Here is a 22,584-nt window from a genome sequence, read left to right on the forward strand (position 1 = left end):
TGTTGATACAACAGGTGGAGAATATTACTGGTTTTAAAAGAGGAACTTTTCCTTTTTACATAATTGGGTTGTCCTGTCACACATTCAAGGAAGAGGAAGGCTTATTACAATGATCTGATCAAGAAAGTCAAGAATAGGCTGCAGACTTGGAAAGGAAGATTGCTATCATTTGGAGGAAAAGCTGTTCTGATCAATAATGTACTAATGAGTATGCCAATACATTTTTTGTCAGCCATCAAACCTTCAAAATGTGTTATCAATGATATGCACAAAATCTTCTCAAGATTCTTCTGGAATAATAGTGAGGAAGGCAGAAGAAGACACTGGTCATCATGGCTAAACTTGTGTAAGCCAAAAGAGGAAGGAGGAGTAGGCTTTAGATCTTTGTTTGATGTATCTAAAGCCTTATGTGCAAAACTTTGGTGGAAATTCAGGACAACAAATACTCTATGGGAAAACTACATGTGGATCAAATATTACAAAAGGCACAGTCCTCAGACTGTGCAGTGGAAGGGAGGTTCTCAAATATGGAAGGCTATGATAGAGGCTAGAGATAATATAGAGCAAGAAATATGGTGGGAACCAAGGAGTGGAACTGCAAATGTTTGGTTTAACAACTGGACAAAGCTAGGGACTCTATATCACATCATTCCAGATGATTTTGTGATAGATGAGGGTGTTCACGATGTAAAAGGACTTATGTTGCAGGATGGTTGGAATATAGGAAGACTGGAGCAGTTATTCCCTATGGATATTGTGGATCATATATTAGAAGAATTGCACTTTCATGAACCAAAAGAAGAGTGGGATAGGCCAAGATGGATGATGACAACATCAGGCAAATTTACTGTAGGCACTGCATGGGAATTACTGAGAAGCAAAGCAGTCAAGTCAGATGTCTTTAAGAACATATGGATATCAGGGGTACCTTTTAAGATATCCTTCTTTTTCTGGAGGTTGTGCAAGTACAAAATACCCGTTGGAGAGGTAGTAAGAAGGATTGGGGTAGATACTGAGGCAACCTGTTACTGCTGTGATCATAGGCAATATGAAACTGTGGATCATTTATTTGTTACAGGAAATGTTGCTACAAAAGTGTGGACTTATGTTAAAACTGTTGTTGGCGTCACAACACAGTTTCAATAAGTCAGGCAGATTCTTCAAGTTTGGTGGAATGCAGATTGCCCCTCAAAGTTCAGAACCATCTTTAAAGCTATTCCACTGGTCACTATGTGGCAGATATGGAAGTGGAGGAATACAGTCCTACATGGAGGGAGGATGTCCATCAACAAAGTGATTTATGAAATAAACATGATCATATATCAAATGTGTAGAATGAGGTTTCCAAGGAAGAACTATTACACCTTGGAAAATCCCTTGTATATGTACAGTGAATAGGCTAACAAAGGACATAGCACACGCGATGTTTTGATGAGTAAGAAATAGTATTTGATGACCCTCGACGAGATTCCAAAGGCATGTGATGCAAGGAAAGAAAGTTGCCAAGGAAAGTGAACCATATGTTGTGTATCAGATAAGAATTTCAACCAACGAGTCTATGATGGCATAATGATGTCTTGGAGATAAGTAATAACATCCCTTGGATTGGTATTTAGATTTTAAACAAGTTCCAAGAAGGTTCCATATGGATCGGAGATCAAACGAGACAACGAGAACGAAAACGGAACCACTGGGCATTATACGGCCCAACCTACGGACCGTATAAATTGTACCAGCCGTATGTTGGACCGTATAATTGGCCAAGGAGGCCACAAGCTACTAGACCAAATATACGGCCATACATACGGTCCGTATAAATAATACGGACCGTATGTTGGTCCGTATAAAGATGGTCGGCCAGATTTTTAATTTAAGTATAAGGGACCTCTTTCATTTTTATTTCCATTCTACTTTCACTCTACACTTCAAGAAACATCTAGAACCGTCTCCACTCTTCAACTACAAGGGAAATCAAAGGGGAACCAATATCAACAATACATAATCCATGAATCAAAGTGTATGAAACCCAAGTAAAGTTAATCTTCCTCAAAGAAAAACCAAAAAAGAGGAGATAGGGTTTTGGTGCTAGAGGTGAAAATCCACTCAAGACTTGTTCAACCCTCATCAATGGTAAGTTTCATGACTAAAACATGTTGTTTAAGGTATTGGAAGGTTAAAATACTTGAATTATAGCAAGGCATAGGAAATGGGCCATTAATGAGTGAATAGTGCCATGTTTGGGGTAGTTGGATTGAATCATAAATGTTGGTGTGTTAGGATTGTGGATACGTCATAAATGACATGTAGACCATGAAATACGTATTATATACGAGAAAACGCGATTGTAAGCTAAAACCATGAATGTGGAGAAATGAAGAGAAATGGTGGATTATGGTCATTGTATATGAATGATGATTGTTGATTGCAATATCGTGATTGTTGTTGTGAGTGTTGGGAGTTGATATGGAATATGGGAAAATTAGTATAAACAAAGGAAGTGATGTCCAATTTTCCCTAGCTTTAGAAAGTCCGTTCTTATAATTGTGTAGCTAATGACGATATAAATTCTCTTGAAGGTAGAACGTGTGCATTAAAGGAGAACACGCAAGTGATCGATTAGTTAAACGCCAAAGGTATGTAAGGTTTATCCCTTCCTTCAAAGGCATGAATCCTTCAAGCTTTCCATGATCCTCCTATATGATGTAACTTATGAGTCCTTAATACACCCAATTACATACGAGTATGACAATGATGATAATAAGGTAAAGAATAGGGATTCGATAGTTCATGATATGATGATTCCATAACATTGATGATGATATTATTGCTCACACTCACCTTATGCATTTTCCCTTCGAGGTGAGGCAAAGGACTCATAAATGTTCATAATATAATCGGGGATTCACGACCTTACGTCAACCCAACATAGAGCGGTTGCCCTTAAAGCTTAATGCATGCTCTTAATGCTAATACATGATATGTCTCTAAGATGATTAACAATGTTAGTTGTAATACGATGATGATATGTATAAGATATCAAGAAATGATAAGACAACGCTATGTTATGATATGTGTAATAGTGACGTGTTATGATTGATTTTTTGATGATGAGATTCCACCGTGCCTAGATGGCTGGGCATGTCACCGCTAAGGCGGGCTGCATATGGTTCCACCGTGCCTAGATGGCCGGGCATGTCACCGCTAAGGCGGGCTGCAATGTTTACACCGAGCCTAGAGGGCCGGGCATGATCACCACTAGTGGGCGGCATATGATGGGTACCCGGACGCGGGTCAACGATGAGGATTGTGATGTGACGAGTGATGTGATGACATATGTACTATGATTATGTGAAATGTGATATGTGTACGAAATGTATTAGCCTATAACGCTCTTGAAGGTTATACCTTCCTTTTATGACTCATGATCCTCCTATTATATTTATTTCATTCTTGCCTTACATACTCAGTACAATATTCGTACTGACGTCCGTTTTCTTTGGACGCTGTGTTCATGCCCACAGGTAGACAGGGGGGAGAGCTTGAGCCAGAATCGTAGGAGCTGTTAGCCGATTGAAAGCACTCCTTTGTTCCGGAGGTGCTTGATTATCCTTTTGTGTATATTTGTATATGTTGGGCTTGACGAGGTCCTGTCCCGTCTATGCGATTTGTACTTACTTATAGGCTCGTAGATACTCAATGTGGGTTATGTGGTCGGACGAAGTCACTATGGTATATTTGCATATATTATTTTTGTTAGCCAAAAAGGGCTTATGTATATGAAACTATTTATGTTTACAAATGAAGCATAACTTTCCTATAATGCGAGTATAAAATCGATAAAATAAGTAGCTAATGAGCATGATGAGTAGCAGGACGAGCGGTGCTCGGTGGTTAACCCCGGGTAACCGTCGCGGCCCCTAGCTGGGTCGTGACAAGAACAACTTACCAAGATGAATACCTCAAATCCTACAAGTCTTTGAAGCACACAAGCCAAGAATTGTAAGAAAGATAGTGAAATGGGATTTTCCTATGCCAGGATGGTATAAATGCAATTCTGATGGAGCTTTTAGGGGAAATCCTGGACCAAGCTTTGTGGCCTTTTGTATTAGAAATGCAGTAGGTGATTTCCAGTATGCAGCAGCAAGAAGGATATCAGATGGTTCAAATTTGATAGCTGAAGCAAGGGCACTACATGAAGGTCTGGTGCCAGTGGTGATGGAAACATACTCAATGACCATGAAGATGATCTTAACTGGTCAATGGGAGACTCCATGGAGTATATCAATGATCATAAATGATATTTCAAGGTTGAGGAGGGATAAGGAAGTGAGGGTGGAGCATGTTCTGAGAGAAGGAAATGGCCTGGATAATTTTTTAACTAACTATGCGTTTGATTTTGCAGGTGATCATCATTTTCATAGTTTTACTTCACTTCCTGTTAAAGCAAGGAAAATTCTAAATATAGAAAAGTCACATATACCATACATGAGGATCAAGACAGCTAAGGATCATCATATCTCTGGAGATTAATAGCAATCTGGAGAGCAGTAGCAGCAACAAGGTTACATCTCAACATGCCATGAATAGCACATGTACCTGTATGAAACTTTCTTTTGCAGGAGTACAAGAGTGGTATTAGCTTGAAGATCATTCTCTTTTAAGACTTCTAAAGATTGGTTCATTCAGGAATTTTGAGACAATGGCAAACAAAGTTCAACATCAAGGAAAGGAGATAGCAACAACATCTGAAGGAACATGGAGGAATTCTACTCCATCTTGGAAGCCTAAATATGTATTCATTTGCCTTTGAACCATAGCATCTGGTGAGAGCTTGTAGGTGTTTGAGATGGTATCAAGGCAAGGCCACAGGATCTGCAGTAGATTAGCTTCCATATAGTCTTTGGATGTAGTTTACATTTCAGTCCTTTTTTCTTTTATATTTTTTTCATTTGTTTTTTTTTGCTTTTTCTTTCTTTACACTATTGTACAGAAAACTTACTATATTTAATAAAATACTGCCAAACTTGGTTTGGTGGTTTTCATGCAAAAAAAAAAAAGATTCTAAAGAATCTTTGTTTTTGGAATCTCTAGACTTTGGGTAACCTAATTTACCGCTAAAATTCCTATTTTGCCCTTGTGGGCCTGAGTTATCTTTTTAAAGATCGTTTCGATTTTGAAAAGTATTATGGCAACACGGGTGTTGTTAGATCCATAATCTAATGTAGAATACTGAATTGACAGACTTTGAATGTTCTGAGGTGATCCTAAAGGGGAGAGCTCAAGTGTATTAGTTTATGGCACCTGTTCGGCACTGAGGTAGGTTACGACTTACTTATGATAAACTCCTATTAGGGACACATATGTAGATGGTAGTGATTGATGGGGGAAAGCATGATAGGCCTTTGGGCATGGTGTGGGGGGTGAATTCCAATAGGATTGGTATCGTCAGTTGTTATTTGGGCTTATCGCCATGGTTGCTTATACTTGTATTAGTTGATTGATATGTTTATCATTTGATTCCAACTTAATCCATGGAAAGGAAAGGCTGAAAGTAATGACTTTAATTGTGTTTAGTATTTTTGACTTGCATTATTAATTCCATGATGCACATTGTTACATCTCACTTGCGTCATGAAACATGAAGGAAAACATTAGAGAAGTGACCGCTATACACATTTTATGGAAAATGCTTGTTGATCCTTTGTTATGTAGTGTATTTGAGGTTGATTTCATGTATGGAATTGGATCCCATATTTCATACATGATTCATTGTAATTGTGAATTAACAGTACTCATCTATGTTTCTTGATATCTCACTTATCATCTGGAAATGAAGGTTAAGGAATGAATTACGTATTGATGATTTGAGTTGTGTATGACATTCCTAATCTGCATTGATTATTTCCATGATTCGAGTTGTTGATTGAGACTTATAAAATCATTTATATATCATCCATTCATATACATTAATGGTTACCATGGAAACAAAGATAGTATCTATGGGCCCAATTGGCAAAGGTAACAAAGGAATTCTTTGTGAACACCCAGCAACGGCGTTCTATGTGAGCCCTAGTGGATATTTTGGTATTCAGTGTGAACCTTAGTGGTAGCGCTCTCTTTGAGCCCTAGTGGATATTTCAGTATGAGTACATGAACTTTGCGGGTCCCCCATGGGTCATGACTATGAGCCATTGCACTTAGCATGTGGGTACGGGTACGGAGAGGTGGCCTGGAGGGCATTGCACAACATTGTATCCCATTGGTATTGCTTTCCACATAATTGCATTGTATACTTTCTCATGGAAATCTTGGTTCATTATTTAACTAGAATCGTCGATGACTTGTTCGATTTGCTGTTTGATTTCAAGGTCCTTTTATTGGAAACTTGACGGATTGAGGGTTAGATATTTCACCTAGGCCTATGGTATGAGAATAATGAGATACTGCGTTGTAATTGTTATGAACTGTAATCTAAACGTTCTTAGTGACTCTACTTGATTGCTTATCTACTCTACCTATTTATTTCTACTCATTTATATGCGTTAGCTAATTGTTGTCGGCCTATGATACCTATGAGCCTAGTGTTGTGCTCTTACTACTCTTGCTACACTCTTTGTGGAGTGTAGAGCGTTTCTAGTTTGATGTTAGAGGTCTCGTACTGTCCGAGATCAGAGATTTGGGGCAAGCTACTAGCCGGATCTGCAGCCCTGAGTCTTCTCGTAAGCATCTGTCTACCTCTGTTCTACATACATTTTTTATTGCAGTATTTAGTTTTTATTTTTCATACATAAACTTTGTAATCCATTTAGAAGCTCTTGTACAAGTTCAGACCAGGTTTTGGGAATATTAAGGTTTAAGGTATACTTCCACATTTTTTTATATTACTTAAATTGTTATTTAGTGTTTTCAATAAACTTAATTTCCACACATGTTGTTCTTAAAAAGTGTTAATGATTTGGGAATGGTTCGCCTATCGAAGGATAGTGTAGGTGCCATTATGATCCCTGAAATGGGTCGTGACAAGTTCGTACAGAGCTCTAGGTTCGCCGGTTTCACGACTACAAGAGCAACGTCTAGTAGAGTCTGGAAGAATTATACGTAGACGTCCATACCCATCCTCAAGAGGTTGCATGACATTTAGGAAAGTTTCATTCTTTCATTCTTTTTGTGCTACTTTATTCACATTGGTATCTTGTCAATTCTAATTGGTATCTGAACTTCCTTGTCCTATTCTCATACTAATGGTGGGAACATATTCTTGCATTCATTAATGAGTTGTTTGATACGATATGACGTAGTATGGTACGAGATGTGTTATTCTGATACGCGTGGCCAACTCCAGTTTTCATCTGTTACACCTCAGAAATTTCTCCATGAGCGTACAATGAATAGACCAACAAAGAGTATGAGTGTACGGTGTTTTACTAAGAAGGGGATGACTACTTATGAGTTTTGAAAATATGAAAGTTGCAGATTTGTACTTCGACCCAGTTGGTCGTAAAATATAATACGACCCGTAAAGTGGTTTACGGACCGTAAACTGCTATCGTCTTTCAATATTCCAAAACTTCAACTTTCTGCCAAATGTCTAAATGGTTAAATACGACTTAAAATACGGACCGTAAATCGAAATACGGCTTGTAAACTGTGACCGTAAACCACCATGACCTATAACAAACCTATCTGGTTCTGTTATGCTTAAATACGGTCGTGAAAGACGGACCGTAAACCAGAATACGGCCCGTAAACTGGGTTTATGGCCACTGTGCACTTTCGACGACTGTTCACTTCAGATCAGATTTTGGGTTATTAAAAAGGGTACCAAGTTTATTATTTCATTTCATTTCACTTCTACATGACACCCCTTCTCTTTAAAATATCTCTCTACATAAATTCCACAAGAATTCAAGGATATTTGGTGATCAACAACATAAACTAAGTGAATCAAGTATAAGAAAACCCATTAAGGATCATACAAGTCAAGAGATCTCATTGGAGATAAACTAGGGTTTTGCTCAAGTGGAGTATTTTCAACCAAGGCTTGTTCCTACGACATCTAAGGTAAGATTTATGATGTTTCTATGTTGTTTAAGGTATTTAAGAGTTTAAATACTTGGATTGTAGAGAGGTATGGCAAAATGGGTCATGGATGTGGAATAGTGCCATTTTGAGAAATAGTTTGAATTGTTATGAGTCTTGATGTATTGTGATGTAAATGTGTTATAAATGATGTTGAGAACATGAGATGAGAAATGTACGTGAATGGATATAGTTGTGTGTTATAGCCATGGATATGACTAATTGAAAGTAAGTCTAGAAATGTGGATAATGTGGATGAATAATGATTATTGTTATGGTATTGTGAATGCATTATTGACGTTTGGGAGTTGATATACGCTATGGAGGAATGTCGTATAAATAAAGGAGAGGCTGTCCAATTTTCTCTAGTTTTGGTCAGATATGCTAGCTATCGATTCTAATAATAGTATGACTTTAATGAAGGTAGAAACGCTAGCGTTGGAGGTGAACGTGCAAGTGTAAAATAGTGAACGGAAAAGGTATGTAAGGCTAACCCTTCTCTCATAAGGCATGGTTCTTTGGCCCAATATCTAACTCTTCTATGAGACTGTGATGTCCTTCAAATGACTTGATCTCCCGAGCTAATAAGCTCATGATTCTTGATACACCATGATTGTACTAAATCCCTCGTATGACGAGTAAGCTTATAAAGATAAATATGATGAATCACGATAATAGTAATAACGATGTTGATGACGATTATGATAATGATGTAAATAGTAAAGATGCTTATGAGCTATTATGTATATGTGTCTATGTATGACTATTATGGAACCCCGAGCTTATGAGTCCGGGTAAGATATGTAAATAAGTATGTATATGATTACATAATGCGCGCACACCTCTGCAGATAGTACGGATAACCCTGACGCCTTGCTAGGTCTAGGTAGATGTAACCCTGATGCCTTGGTAGGGCCAGGTAGATGTAACCCTGAAGTCTTGGTAGGGCCAGGTAGAGTAACCTTGAGCCTTGGTTGGCCAAGTATGTATGAAACACCGATCCTGCATGGTCGGGTATGCTATATAAATGCTATGTATATGATATGATTATGTATATGATATGGTTACGAGTATGAATACGAATATGATACGATATGAATGTGAATAAAGGTATGTATACGAATACGAGTACAAATATGGAACGGAAAGATCCTATGCACGGCAAGTAAGTGCCTTTGACGATGATATTACTATCTCCCATCTTGTGCTATTTCTCATGTTTCTTATTATGCTTCTATATTGATATTCATCATGCTTTACATACTCAGTACATTCTTTGTACTGACGTCCTTTTGTTTGTACACGCTGCGTCATGCCCGCAGGTGCACAGGGAAACAAGCTCGATCCATAGCGGTATTCTCAGAGACTACCTAGCAGAGCTCCATTTCATTCGGAGCCATAGATTTTGGGTACTTATTCTTCTGTGTACATAATTATGGGTATAGCGGGGTCCTGTCCCGCTTATGTGATATGTTATACTCTTCTTAGAGGCTCGTAGACATGTGTATGTGGTTAGAGATGTCTGGCCTTGTCGGCCTATATTTTGTATATCATTTTGATAGCCTTGTCGGCTCATGTACATTGACGTGGTATAGATGCCAACCGCGATATGAAAGCATTGTCGTCCGATGGGACTAGCATGAATGATGAATAGAAATGTATGTTTAATTATGTGGCTCACCTAGATGTAAGTATAAGTGTAAGCCAAGGGGTGCCCGGTGGCTAGCACCGGGCGCTCGTCGCGGCCCCTAGACGGGTCGTGACATCATCCATGATTGGGACTTTCAAGTTTGGTATGGGAAGTTTTCGACACCATCAAGTTTAGTATGATAGATGTGTGGCATAAGTGTATCAATGGCAAGTCAAAAATTTAATAATGGCAGAGTATAGATGTTGATTTATGGAAACAAGCGTGAACTCTGAAAGTAATTGTTGATTTTGACAAGAGGATAGTGACCGTGTTAGATGATGAAGAGAAGTTGAGAATAAGAACATGAAAGGAGACTTTGATGGTAGTCTGTGAGGAAGTAATATTTCTCAGGGTATATTGGTAAAAGTACTTTTTATCTTATGGGACAGAGGTGTAAGGAAGAACATTTGGATAGATCTATCTTCATTGTATGAAGGGAACAATTAGTATCTGACGTGCTCGTCAAGATAAAGATGCAAGATGTACGAGGGTGGATGTCATATACGATTGTGAAAAGTTAAGTTGGGCTTCGACATGACATAATTGTAATGGTGGAGTGAAAACTAGTAGTTTGTGGGTTCCTTCAGGAAATGGCTATCTGTTTCTAGGTCAGAAGGCAAGGTTACTTGTGACAAGTGGAACTCAATATATTGGACAGTTGTGGTCCTTCAATAAAGGGTGTGTTCATAGGGTTGTTTGGTGTTTCAAGGTTAGTGACAAAAGGGGGTCGTTTGAACTAAGAGCTTGTTAATTTTAGAGGGATGTTGCGGTTATTTAATGTAGAGGGGATGTAAAGGTTCATGGATTAGTTGGTATATTCAATTATGTCATAGCCTAATGGGGGCCAGTGGTTGACTAATGGAAATGACTCTAGTGATGGGCAAGTGTGAAGTTTTAGTACTCAAGGAGTTATCGGGTGTTGCATCTAATCTCGGACAAGAGGTGAGGGCATTGTATTTGTTGTGTACGATTTGGCTAGTTCTTGCTACTATTGGTGTTATGACTCTGTTGAGTTGATCGAATCAGAGGGATAGTCACACGAATTGTTAGAGGTGTTCTGGTTCGACAATTAAGGCAAGAGATGGTTCTCCGCAGGCAAGCATCGTTTAAGGACCCCTGAGGGAGGGGTTGGTCAATAAGGACATCCCTAGTGGTAGATCAATGATAGGTTTGAACTAATTCAAGTGATGAAGGACATTTCAAAAATTGAGTTAAGGGACTTCGACAAGGGCACTGCAGTAGAGTTATATGAGGATGTTAGTAGGAATGTGCGTGCAGTAATTAATGATCACCCTACGAATTATGGATTGGGGGAGTGGTGGTTTGGGGTATTGCATCGACAATGATTGATTCTTATTGGGATTTACCAGGGTTGGTCGGCAACTTTTAGTAGGGAGACTTTATGAATAATTATTTATGTGATGTGTTGGATTTAGAGAAGAGATTAGTTTCTGAGTCGATTTAGGTAAGGGATCCTCGGTTGTTTGATTTGTGTGGTATAATACTATCTCCAGAATTGACTCGGCTATTTTACAGGATTTACAAGAGTGCGATATACTTTTGAGTAGGCTCGAGTGATGGTCGATCGGTGGTAGTGAGTGTGATTTGAATGGAATAGAGACATTGGAAAAGTCTCATAAAGGTATAGTTGATCGAGCATTACTAGGAACAAAGTACTTTTAGGGAAAAGGATAGGATTCAGATTTAAAGCAACGAAATTTCTTGGGTCATGTGTGGATTTTGGTGGAATTGTTTGCATCATTTAGATGTGGGTGTGTTTGCTAAATACTCTTAAGAAGGAATCTGGGGAATCTCTATAATTTGAAAGTTAGAAGTTATATTTCTGAGGTGGGATCGTATTCGTGGTAGCGATTATGTTGTAATTGTTGCTAGCTGGACAACATGGGTGAGTACTTAGAATATTAAAGATTTGGGAGTAGTTGCGTGAGGTTTAGAGCAGAGATTGCAAGATCTGATACTTTTGGAATTGTTAAAGGTGTATCAAGGTGTTACAATAGGAGATTCGATGGTTAAAGGTGTATTAAATGAGGTCGTAGGTTTTGCATTGAAATTTTTGGAGTTGTGAGTGAGTTAAGAGGAAGAACCAGGAGAAGTTGATCTATTTATAGTTCATGTGGTTCTTTCAGTTATGCGTATCGGGTGAAGGTTCAAAAACATGGAGGTTGTAATCATAAGGTATAGTTCTTCGGTACTGAGTGGATGACTTGGATAAAACTTAGCCTTTGTAGTCGAGGTAATGACACATGATGGATTATTAATGAGAAGAGAGGTTAGAATCGGTCACAACGGATGTATGAAAGGACTATGATTGGCTTCGCGAAGGCTTAGAGTTAGTGCAGGTAACCATTGGTGATTTGCGGAGAGTTGTACATTTATTTCTGATTAGAATTGTTTGATTGGAGTTGGGGGACTATGTTTATTACCAGAAGGACTTATGGGTATTCTAATCAACAACTTTCAAGAATTTGATGGAATTCAGTTCAGAATGGAGGTATGACAGATTACCAAGCTTTATCGAGGTATGATAGGTTACCAAGCTTTATCGAGGTTTCCGAGCGGACTTGATTTTTTTTTTAGGGTAGTTATTTGGAAATTTATAATGGTTCCGGTCGATACTTGGTGATGATTTGAGGAGGTGCAAATGGTTATGGGAAGTGTTTAGGGTGATTGGATGGTTTCCTGCAGTTTTAGCCCGGCAAGGTAACCCCTAGGGTGATGCATATAGTGGGTTGTTGAAGATTTTTGAGGAATGGGTCGATGCGTGTCGACTATGTAGCTTCAACTCGATGAAATAGAACTAACAGAATTGGGATTAGTGCAATCAGCATTGGATAAGATCAATGTTGAGGGATTTTCTTAGAGTTTTCTCAGATAAAGCAAGGATTATTTTCTGACGAAAAGAAGTCATGACTTAGGCTTGTGGCGTGTGTCTAAGTGTGCTAGGGAATCTTGATGCGAAGGACGGATTTGGAAGTGTGTAAGAAAGGTTAGTAGGAGCAGAATGCTTTACCGGTATAGAGTGGGCAATGGTTTGTGGCTACATCGTAAGGATCGTGTTGTTTGGGGAATATTTCTAGAACCTATCGATCGTGTTTAGAGCTGTGGTTATAGTTAAATTAGAGAATTCAAACGGAGACAGTTTTTATATTCGGGGATCAGTTGTGAAAGAAATATCGAGTATGTTAAGTATGGAAATTTGGGTCTTTGAGCTAAGTTAACGAAAGTTTTGATTAATAAGATGAACAAGATGTACTATCAACGTATTTCTTACTTATGGGGGCTTTCGTGAGTTTATAATAGAGATTCCTTGGTTGCCGTCAGCATTTGTAGTTTTCTATATCATTCTGGGACGAACGATTGTTTAATTATTATCTCATGTTACGACCCGTTTGGTCGTTTAGGCGGTTTACAATATTTACCCCGGTTGACCATTTCCCAAGTGTCATTAGAGTGTGTTGACTTATGGGGATGGGTGGAACGGTCCCCGAGGTGATGGGGTGAGTCTTAGTTGAATTTGAGGAACTTAGAGGCTTAAAGTGAAAGATGGTTGACCAAAAGTTAAATTTTAGGTATTCGAACCTTTTTGGGAACCTTGTCAGTTCCACGAGGTCCGAAGAGTCGGTGACCACTGGGTGGGTTGATTGGTTCAGTTTCTGAGGAACTCGAGAGCGTTTTGATCCTTTGGTTGGAATTTTGTTTTTGGGTTTTGGGGGTTCACCGGGTGAAGATGACCTCCATTGGGATTTCGAGGACACGAGTGAGTTCGTAGCATTATTTTGCATTAGTATGCATGTTTGGATTGTATCCGAGAGGTCTCAGATAAGTGTCGGGTTTTGGATTGGATTTGGTGAAAATCAGATATTTGTTGGTTTCTAGTGTGCCACTTTTGCCGTGGTTTGGTCTGTTACACCTCGGAAAATTTCATGTCGTTGTATGGTAGATAGACTAACGCAGGGTGAGAAGTATATGATGTTTCTACAAGTAATAAGTAGTACTTAACGGTTCTAACTAAGTTCCAAGGACATTTGAGGCAAGAGAAGAAAGTTTATTGAGGAATGCAAAGTATAAGTCGTTTTGAAAAAGGGTTTGCAAAGTATCGAGCTGATGTTAATTTAATAATGCCTTGAGGAAAAGTTATAAAGCTCCTTAGATTGCTAATGAAGTGTTAAACAAGTGCTAAGAAGGTTCCATAAGGATTGGAGATCAAACGGATCGACGGAAATGATTTCAGGAAAGTGGAGTTATATGACCACTTATACGGTCCGTATAACTCAACAGAAAAGATGTTTTCCCTGATGATGAAATACGGACACTTATACGGACCGTATAAGGGTCCGTATAACACCCGACGGGCTGAGTAATTTCCAAGTATAAATACATGTTCCCATTTCTAATTTTTCATTCTTCCAACTTCTCCACTTCTCTCAAGACATCTAGAAGGTTCTACATATTTCATTAACATAAATTCAAGTCAATTCAAAGATTAACTTCATCAATCCAAGGAAATCAAGTGTAAGGAAGCTCTCTAAAGTTGCTAGAAGTCAAGAAATTCTTTGGAAGTGGAACTAGGGTTTTCTCCAAGTGGAGTACTTTCATCGAAAGCCCATTCCTACACGATCAAAGGTGAGTTTTATGATCATTCCATGTTATTTAGAATATTGAATGGTTGAAAGACTTAGATTATGGAAGGAGGTCGAATATGGAGCTCAATTATGAAATAATGGTGTTCTTGAATAATGGTTTGACATGAATCATGACTCTTGATATATTATGAGTATAATCTTGTTATAAATGGTATTAATAATATTGGAGAAGCATTATATGAGGATGAATATGGTGTTGTATTATGGCTATGGTTATGAATGACTTTGAGAGGGAATTTTGGAAATTGGATAATGTCAAACTTGTCAAATTATGGATTATGATATTATGAATGTTGTTATTGATGTTTGGGAGCTGTTATATCATATGGAGGAAGTGGTAGAAACAAAGGAAATGTTGCCCAATTTTCGTTAGCTTTAGCTTGAGCCTAAGTATGTTTTCGATTATCTAATCCTAGTACAAGTTCTCTTGAATGTAGAATCGTGAATATCAGAAGAAAGCTCTTAATTGGTAAAGTTAGAGAGACATTAAGGTATGTAAGGCTAGTCCCTTCTTTTCCTAAGGCATGATTCCTATAATATGACTTTCTTTCACTTTCAATGATGTTCCCATATTCCGGAAACTATGAGTCTATGATTAATAAGAGTTTCTCATGAGATAAAGATAAGAGAAATGTTATGAATATGATAATGATGATGATGAGTCTGAGTTTAGAGATATGATATTCCTACGAAGATAATGACCTTTATATGATTCTTTGATGTTATTCATTGTTGCACACGATAATCATGATTACTCCACGATGGAATCGGGAGGGCTCTCGACCTTACGTCACCCCAATAGAATTATAGTATTTACCCCATTTCTAATGCATCTATTATGATAAGTACATAATGATGAGATAACACCGAGCCTAGATGGGCGGGCATGACACCGCGAAGGCGGGCGGCTTATGATTACACTGTGCCTAGATGGCCGGGCATGACACTGTGAAGGCGGGCTGCGTATGATTACACTGTGCCTAGAGGGCCAGACATGACACCACTAGTGGACGGCGTGTGATGGTAACCCGGACGAGAGTTAAAGATGATGGTATATTTGATATGCGTAACATGCGTTTTCCTTTAAAGGTTAAGAAGGTTATATCTTCGCCTCATGTTTCTTGATCTCATTATTATGCTAGTATTATTCATGCCTTGCATACTTAATACATTTTTCATACTGACATCCTTTTCTTTGGACGTTGTGTTCATGCCCACAGGTAGACAGGGAGACGGTGCAGACCCGTAGGAGCTAAACAGCGGATTCTCAGGAGCACTCCACTATTCCGGAGGTGCTACTTATGGTCATATTATTTTGTGTATATATTTTGGGTATGACGGGGCCCTGTCCCGTCCTGATGTCACAGTACTCTAGTAGAGGCTCGTAGATACGGATGCGTGGGTAGGTGATGTCTTATGGATACATCATTATGTATTCTTGTATATTGTTTTTGCAGCCATGAGGGCCTATATATATTTATATATCTCTTTGAAGAGTATATGTGTTCAGGTGGGGTATGATGATTGGTATAATGAGTGGTGCTTGGTAGTCAGCTCCGGCTACCCGTCATTGCCCCCTAGTCGGGTCGTGACAAAAGTGGTATGAGAGCAGTTCCTTCCTAGGGTGTGTCTACGAACCGTGTCCAGCAGAGTCTCGTTTATGGGTGTGAAGCGCGCCACACTTATAAACAAGAGGCTGCGGGCCATTTAGGAAAAATGATCATATTTCTTCTTATTAGATCGTGCCATAGAGCCATGTTATAAGATTTTCTCCTTCCTAATTGTGCGTTATGATTTCAGCTATGCCGGTAAAGAGATAAGCCACAGCCGCCCAGAAGGGAAATACTGCGACAGAAAGGCGGGTGGAAAGGGAGCCACCAACAAATATAGAAGAAGGTGAATCTCATAATGACGCTCCATCCAATACCTCTCACACTCCGCCTATTCTAAAAGAACAGGAAGGTGTTTCTGCTCCGACTCCTATGCCTCCAGTTCCTCCACTGGGTGCTTCGGGTCAACAAATGACCGAAGCTCTTCAGCTATTGACACTGCTAGTTGCCGCTCAGGCTCAGCGGCAGAGTACGGGTCCAGGTGACAGGGCGACTAGTGCTAGAGCCCATGATTTCATAAGTATAAATCCTCCAAAATTTTTCGGGTTAAAGCCGGATGAAGACCCGCAAGGCTTTATTGATGCTGAGGACGTCGAGAATCATCCATGCCTCCGATACTGAATCTGTGGAGTTGGCATCTTATAGACTTCGGGATGTGGCGGTTCTTTGGTATAATAACTGGATATTTTCTAGAAAGGAAAATGCACCTCCCCCAGTTTGGCAAGAATCTGTAGATGCTTTCATCCGCCACTATTTTCCACCCGAGGTTTGAAGGGCCCGATCTGACAGGTTTCTGAATCTAAAACAAGGGAATATGAGTGCTCGGGAGTATAGCCTTCACTTTAATTCATTAGCTAGATATGCTCCGACTATGGTGGCCGATATGGGAGATAGAGTACACAGATTTGTGAGTGACTTAGGGCCATATTTGTTCAAAGACTGCTTGACAGCTTCATTGCATGAGGGGATGGATATTTCCCGTATTCAGGCCTATGCCCAGAATTTAGAAGAGCAGCAACATCCGCAAAGGGGTGAGCGCGATATTGATAGGGGGCAGTGTAAGAAGGCCGAATCTGTTGGTGCTGGCAGCGACTATAGAGGGGGATCAAGGCAGTCATACTCTAGATATTCAGGCAAGTCGGTGACTAGTGCACCTCCTCGGTTTGCAGGTAGGAGATTTAACCGGCCCATTCATTCACGACAGGGTCAGAGCTCGAGAGCTTCGGGTTCCTAATTTGGAGGTGATTATAGGCACAGGAGACCTCCGGTCCCACGATGTAGTCAGTGCAGAAAGTTACATTCGGGCCCGTGTCGCCAAGGTTCAGATGCTTGTTATGTTTGTGGACAGACTGGGCACGTGACGCGTGATTGTTCCTCGAGGTACGGTAAAGGTGGGGTACAACCTACAGGATCAGCAGCTGGTTCTTTCTCGTCTGTGCGCCCGATAGGGCAAACTCCCCAGATTCCAGCAGGCCGTGGTAGGGGCAGAGGGGGAGCATCCAGTTCAGGTGGTACCCAGCCCCGTATTTATGCTTTAGCCAGACGACAGGATCTTGAGTCCTCCCCGGATATGGTTATAGGTATATTATCCATATTCTCCCATGACGTTTATGCATTGATTGGTCCGGGTTCTACGCTGTCTTACATTACTCCTTATATTGCTGGCTGCATTGGGGTGAAACCCGATCCAATTAAACCTTTCGAGGTATCTACTCCGCTTGGTGATCCAGTAATAACCAGACAAGTGTATAAAAATTGTGTGATTGCGGTAAGTAATCATCAGACTATTACTGATTTAATCGAGCTGGAAATGTTAGATTTTGATGTGATTGTTGGCATGGATTGGTTGGCCTCTTGTTATGTGGATTTTAGAACAAATATAGTTCAATTCGAATTCCTGGAAGAACCCGTACTTGAATGGAAAGGTAATATAGCGTCTCTAAGAGGTCGGTTTATTTCCTACCTCAAGGCGAGGAAGATGATCGCCAAAGGCTATATTTATCATCTAGTTCGAGTTCATGATAGCAAAGCCGCCGACTTTTCAATCTATCCCGATAGTGAATGAATTCCCGGATGTATTTCCAGATGAACTTCCAGGCCTTCCTCTGGAAAGAGGGACTGACTTTGTTATCGATATGTTGCTGGACAGCAAGCCTATATCTATTCCTCCTTAGCGAATGGCTCCTGCAGAGTTGAAAGAGCTGAAAGCGCAATTGAAAGATTTGCTTGAAAAAGGATTTATTAGGCCCAATTCATCACCGTGGGGAGCACCTGTTTTACCATGACTTTCTTGCTTTGTTATTCCTTGCTTTCATATTGTTTTCGATACGCTTGAGCATATCTAACCTTTTGTCTTGTCTTGTCTTTCTTTCTCTCCTCTCTTGAGCCGAGGGTCTTTCGGAAACAGCCGCCCTACCTTTCAAGGTGGGGGTTAGGTCTGCGTACACTTTACCCTCCCTAGACCCCACATAGTGGGATTATACTGGGCTTGTTGTTGTTGTTGTTGTAAAGATGGTTCCCTACGGATGTGCATTGATTATAGACAGCTGAACAAAGTGACGATAAAGAATAAATATCCGCTTCCAAGAATCGATGATTTGTTTGACCAATTACATGGTGCTAAATGGTTTTCCAAAATTGATCTAAGATCGGGGTATCACCAAGTGAGAGTTAGAGAAAAAGATATTCCCAAAACAACTTTTAGAACGAGTTATGGCCATTATGAATTTCGGGTGATGTCATTTGGGTTAACTAATGCTCCGGCGGTGTTTATGATCCTGATGAATAATGTATTCAGGCCTTTTCTAGATCTATTTGTGATCGTGTTTACGATGATATTCTAGTATATTCTCGGTCAGAAACGGAGCATGCCGACCACTTGCGTATTGTCCTTGAAATTCTTTGGACTCATGAGTTGTAAGCTAAATTTTCGAAATGTGAGTTCTAGCTGAATTCAGTGACTTTTCTGGGCCATATCGTTTCTGCTAATGGCATTCGAGTAGATGTTCAAAAGATTGAGGCTATGAAGACTTGGCCAAGGCCTACAACATCGACGGAGGTCCATAGCTTCTTGGGTTTAGAAGGATATTATAGGATATTTATGGAAGGATTCTCTTCTACTTCAGCACCATTAATGAAGCTAACTCAGAAGTCAGCGAAATTCCAATGGACTGATGCTTGTGAACGGAGTTTCCAGGAACTGAAGGATAGATTAACTTCAGCCCCAGTCCTGACACTCCCAGAAGGGCCAGATGGTTATGTTGTGTATTGTGATGCCTCGGGTGTTGGGTTAGGCTATGTGTTGATGCAACACGGTAAAGTCATTACCTATGCTTCAAGGCAGTTGCAGAAATATGAGAAGAACTATCCAACTCATGACCTCGAATTGGCTGCGGTTATTCATGCACTGAAGATGTGGAGACACTATTTGTATGGCGTTCATGTCGATATTTATACAGATCACAAGAGTCTCCAATATATTTTCAAACAGAAGGAGTTAAATCTTTGGCAGAGGCGGTGGTTAGAACTACTGAAGGATAATGATGTGAGTATTTTATACCATCCCAAAAAGGTTAATGCAGTAGCTGATGTAGTTAGCCGCAAATCAATGGGTAGTCTATGTGAGGTTCCTCCGGAGAAGAAAGAATTAATCTGTGAGCTTCACTAGCTAGCCAGTCTCGGAGTTCGTCTAATTGATTCAGGTAATGTAAGAATTGGTATTCACAACCCACTGTTTCATCCTTAGATATGGAGGTGAGAGAGCGCCAATACGTAGACCCTAAGTTGAGTCACTATAGAGATATATTTCCTGTGAAAGAGAAGTCTCCATTTGAAATTTCTACAAATGGATTTCTTAGATACCGAGACAGGTTATGTGTTCCAAATGTTGCAGGGCTACGTCATCGGATTCTGGAAGAAGCTCATTATTCTTGGTATTCCATTCACCCAAGAGCGACAAAGATGTATCACGATCTCAAGTTAATGTATTGGTGGGATGCATGAAGAATGATATAGCAGAATTTATAGCTCAATGTCAAAATTGTCAAAAAGTAAAAATCGAGCATCAAAAGCCAGGAGGATTGTTACAAGCCATGGAAATTCCAGCCTGGAAATGGGAAGTGATCAACATGGATTTCATTGTAGGTTTGCCTCCCTCCCGACGCAAGTATGTTTCTATATGGGTGATCGTGGACAGACTGACGAAATCAGCTCATTTTCTTCCGGTCAGAACTACATACTCGGTAGAAGATTATGCAATGTTATATCTTAAAGAGATTGTGCGACTTCATGGTGTCCCGATATCTATTATCACAGATAGAGGAGCATAATTTACAGCTAAATTCTGGAAGTCTTTCCAAGAAGGTTTGGGTACTCAGGTAAGGCTTAGCACAGCGTTTCATCCACAAACTGATGGACAAGCTGAACGCACCATTCAGACCTTGGAAGTTATGTTATGGGCATGTGTGCTAGATTTCGGTGGTAGTTGGGATGACCACTTACCTCTTATTGAGTTTGCATACAACAATAGCTATCATTCCAGTATTCAAATGGTCCCATATGAAGCCTTATATGGAATAAAGTGCACATCCCCAATAAGGTGGTTTGAAGTAGGAGAGACACAGCTAATAGGCTCGAAATTGATTCAATAAGCGGTGGAAAAGGTCAAGGTTATTTGAGATCGATTAGTGACAGCCCAAAGTTGCCAGAAATCTTATGCGGACAACCGTCAGTGAGACTTAGAATTCAAAATTAATGATTGGGTATTCCTAAAGATATCACCGATGAAAGGTGTGATGAGATTTAGTAAGAAGGGAAAATTAAGTCCTCGGTACATTAGACCTTACAAGATTGTCCGCAAGATAGGCCAGGTAGCTTATGAATTGGACTTACCCCCGGAACTTGAATTAGTCCATCCAGTCTTCCATGTATCAATGCTCCGTAAGTGTTTCGGAGACCCTACTAGAATCGTGCCGGTATATGATGTTCAAGTTACGGAAAGATTGGCTTATGAAGAGGTTCCCATTGCCATACTAATTAGGCAAGCGCGGAAACTTAGAAATAAAGAGGTAGCTTCAGTCAAGGTTTTATGGAAGATTAATAACCGAGAAGAAATGACTTGGGAAGTGTTATACCTTGTATGTTTATACGTCGAATTATCCGCAAGCAAATCGACTCAAGTTAAAGGCGGAGTCATTTTCGGACACGAAATAGAAATCTTTAATTTTCAATTTTAATTAAAACATAAATTGTTTATAAATTTTATTTAGTGTAAAAATATTATTTGAGATTAAGAAATAATTAACTATGATTAGATTATTAAGTGAGGATTAGTGATTAAATAAAAATTAATTAACCTAATTGCTATAGTGGGCCCCACCCGAAAATTAAAAAAAAAAAAAAAGAATGCAGCAAATGGTGATTCACCATGGCAACCACGTGTAGGACTATGGATGTTTATATAAATAGTCAAATAATGACTAAGAAGGAACATTCATTTCATTTCCAAAACTTGAAGTAAAAAAAAAAAAGATAGCTTAACCATGGCAGCCATGGCTATTGGAAAACAAATATTTCATCCCTTGTTTTGGTTAACTTTCAAGTGTGGTACAAATTCAAGGGGGTGATAGCAACATTGGATTTTAAGTTGGAGAAGAAGAAATTGCGAAATTGGAGCAATTAAGAGTAGAAATTCCTCTGAGAAAATTTAGGTAAGATTTTCTTATTTTATGGTGTAATTGTGTTAATAGTTGGATTGGAATTATTAAAATTCGATTGGACGAAATTGGAATTAAGGAAATGCATGAAATCGATGTTATAGGGAATTGTGGGTTGAAATGGATTAAGAAAGGTTGTTGGGTTGTTAGAATTGTTATGGGCTGAATTGGGAGAATTTACCATATATATTGTTGTTTTTGGTATTTTTCTGTTGATAGGAGGACAATTGGAAACTCGGGTTAGGCGAATATATAGGCGAAATGCTGCCCGATTTTCGTTAAGTCCCTAACTAACAAAAACCCTAAATGAGAATATATAAGCTAAAATATAGGTTGAATAAGAAATGGGTTATAGATTTGTGAACTAGAAAATATAGTTACTAACGATAACGTTACTCTTATATAAATAGGCTAAAAGAGCGACGAGACGAGCGGGTTACGAATAGCCGCTAACAGGTATGTAAAGCCTTTCCCTTCTTTCTTTTGGCATGTCCTAGATGTATGTGATGAATAGCATGAGCTTTGGGGTAATTCCATTCATAAGTTCGGAATATGATTCATGATTCTTATTCACTTCTTGATGTTAGAGTTTTTAAAGTAGTTAAGCTACCGCCCTCGAGCTTTCTATATGTTGGATAGTATAATCATATGTATAAGTTTCTATTCCTAAACGCTCTATAATGACTAATGTCCTTGACTTTCATAAGCTATCTCGTATTGATTTGATACATGTCTATGATCCCTGAGACTTTCCTTAATGTAGTTCTTAATGACATTTAGAGATAACTTAATATGGCTATTATCCTGATACTCGAGAGCTGAACAGT

This window comes from Lycium barbarum, chromosome 9, assembly GCF_019175385.1.
Source record: "Lycium barbarum isolate Lr01 chromosome 9, ASM1917538v2, whole genome shotgun sequence".
Lineage (NCBI taxonomy): Eukaryota > Viridiplantae > Streptophyta > Magnoliopsida > Solanales > Solanaceae > Lycium > Lycium barbarum.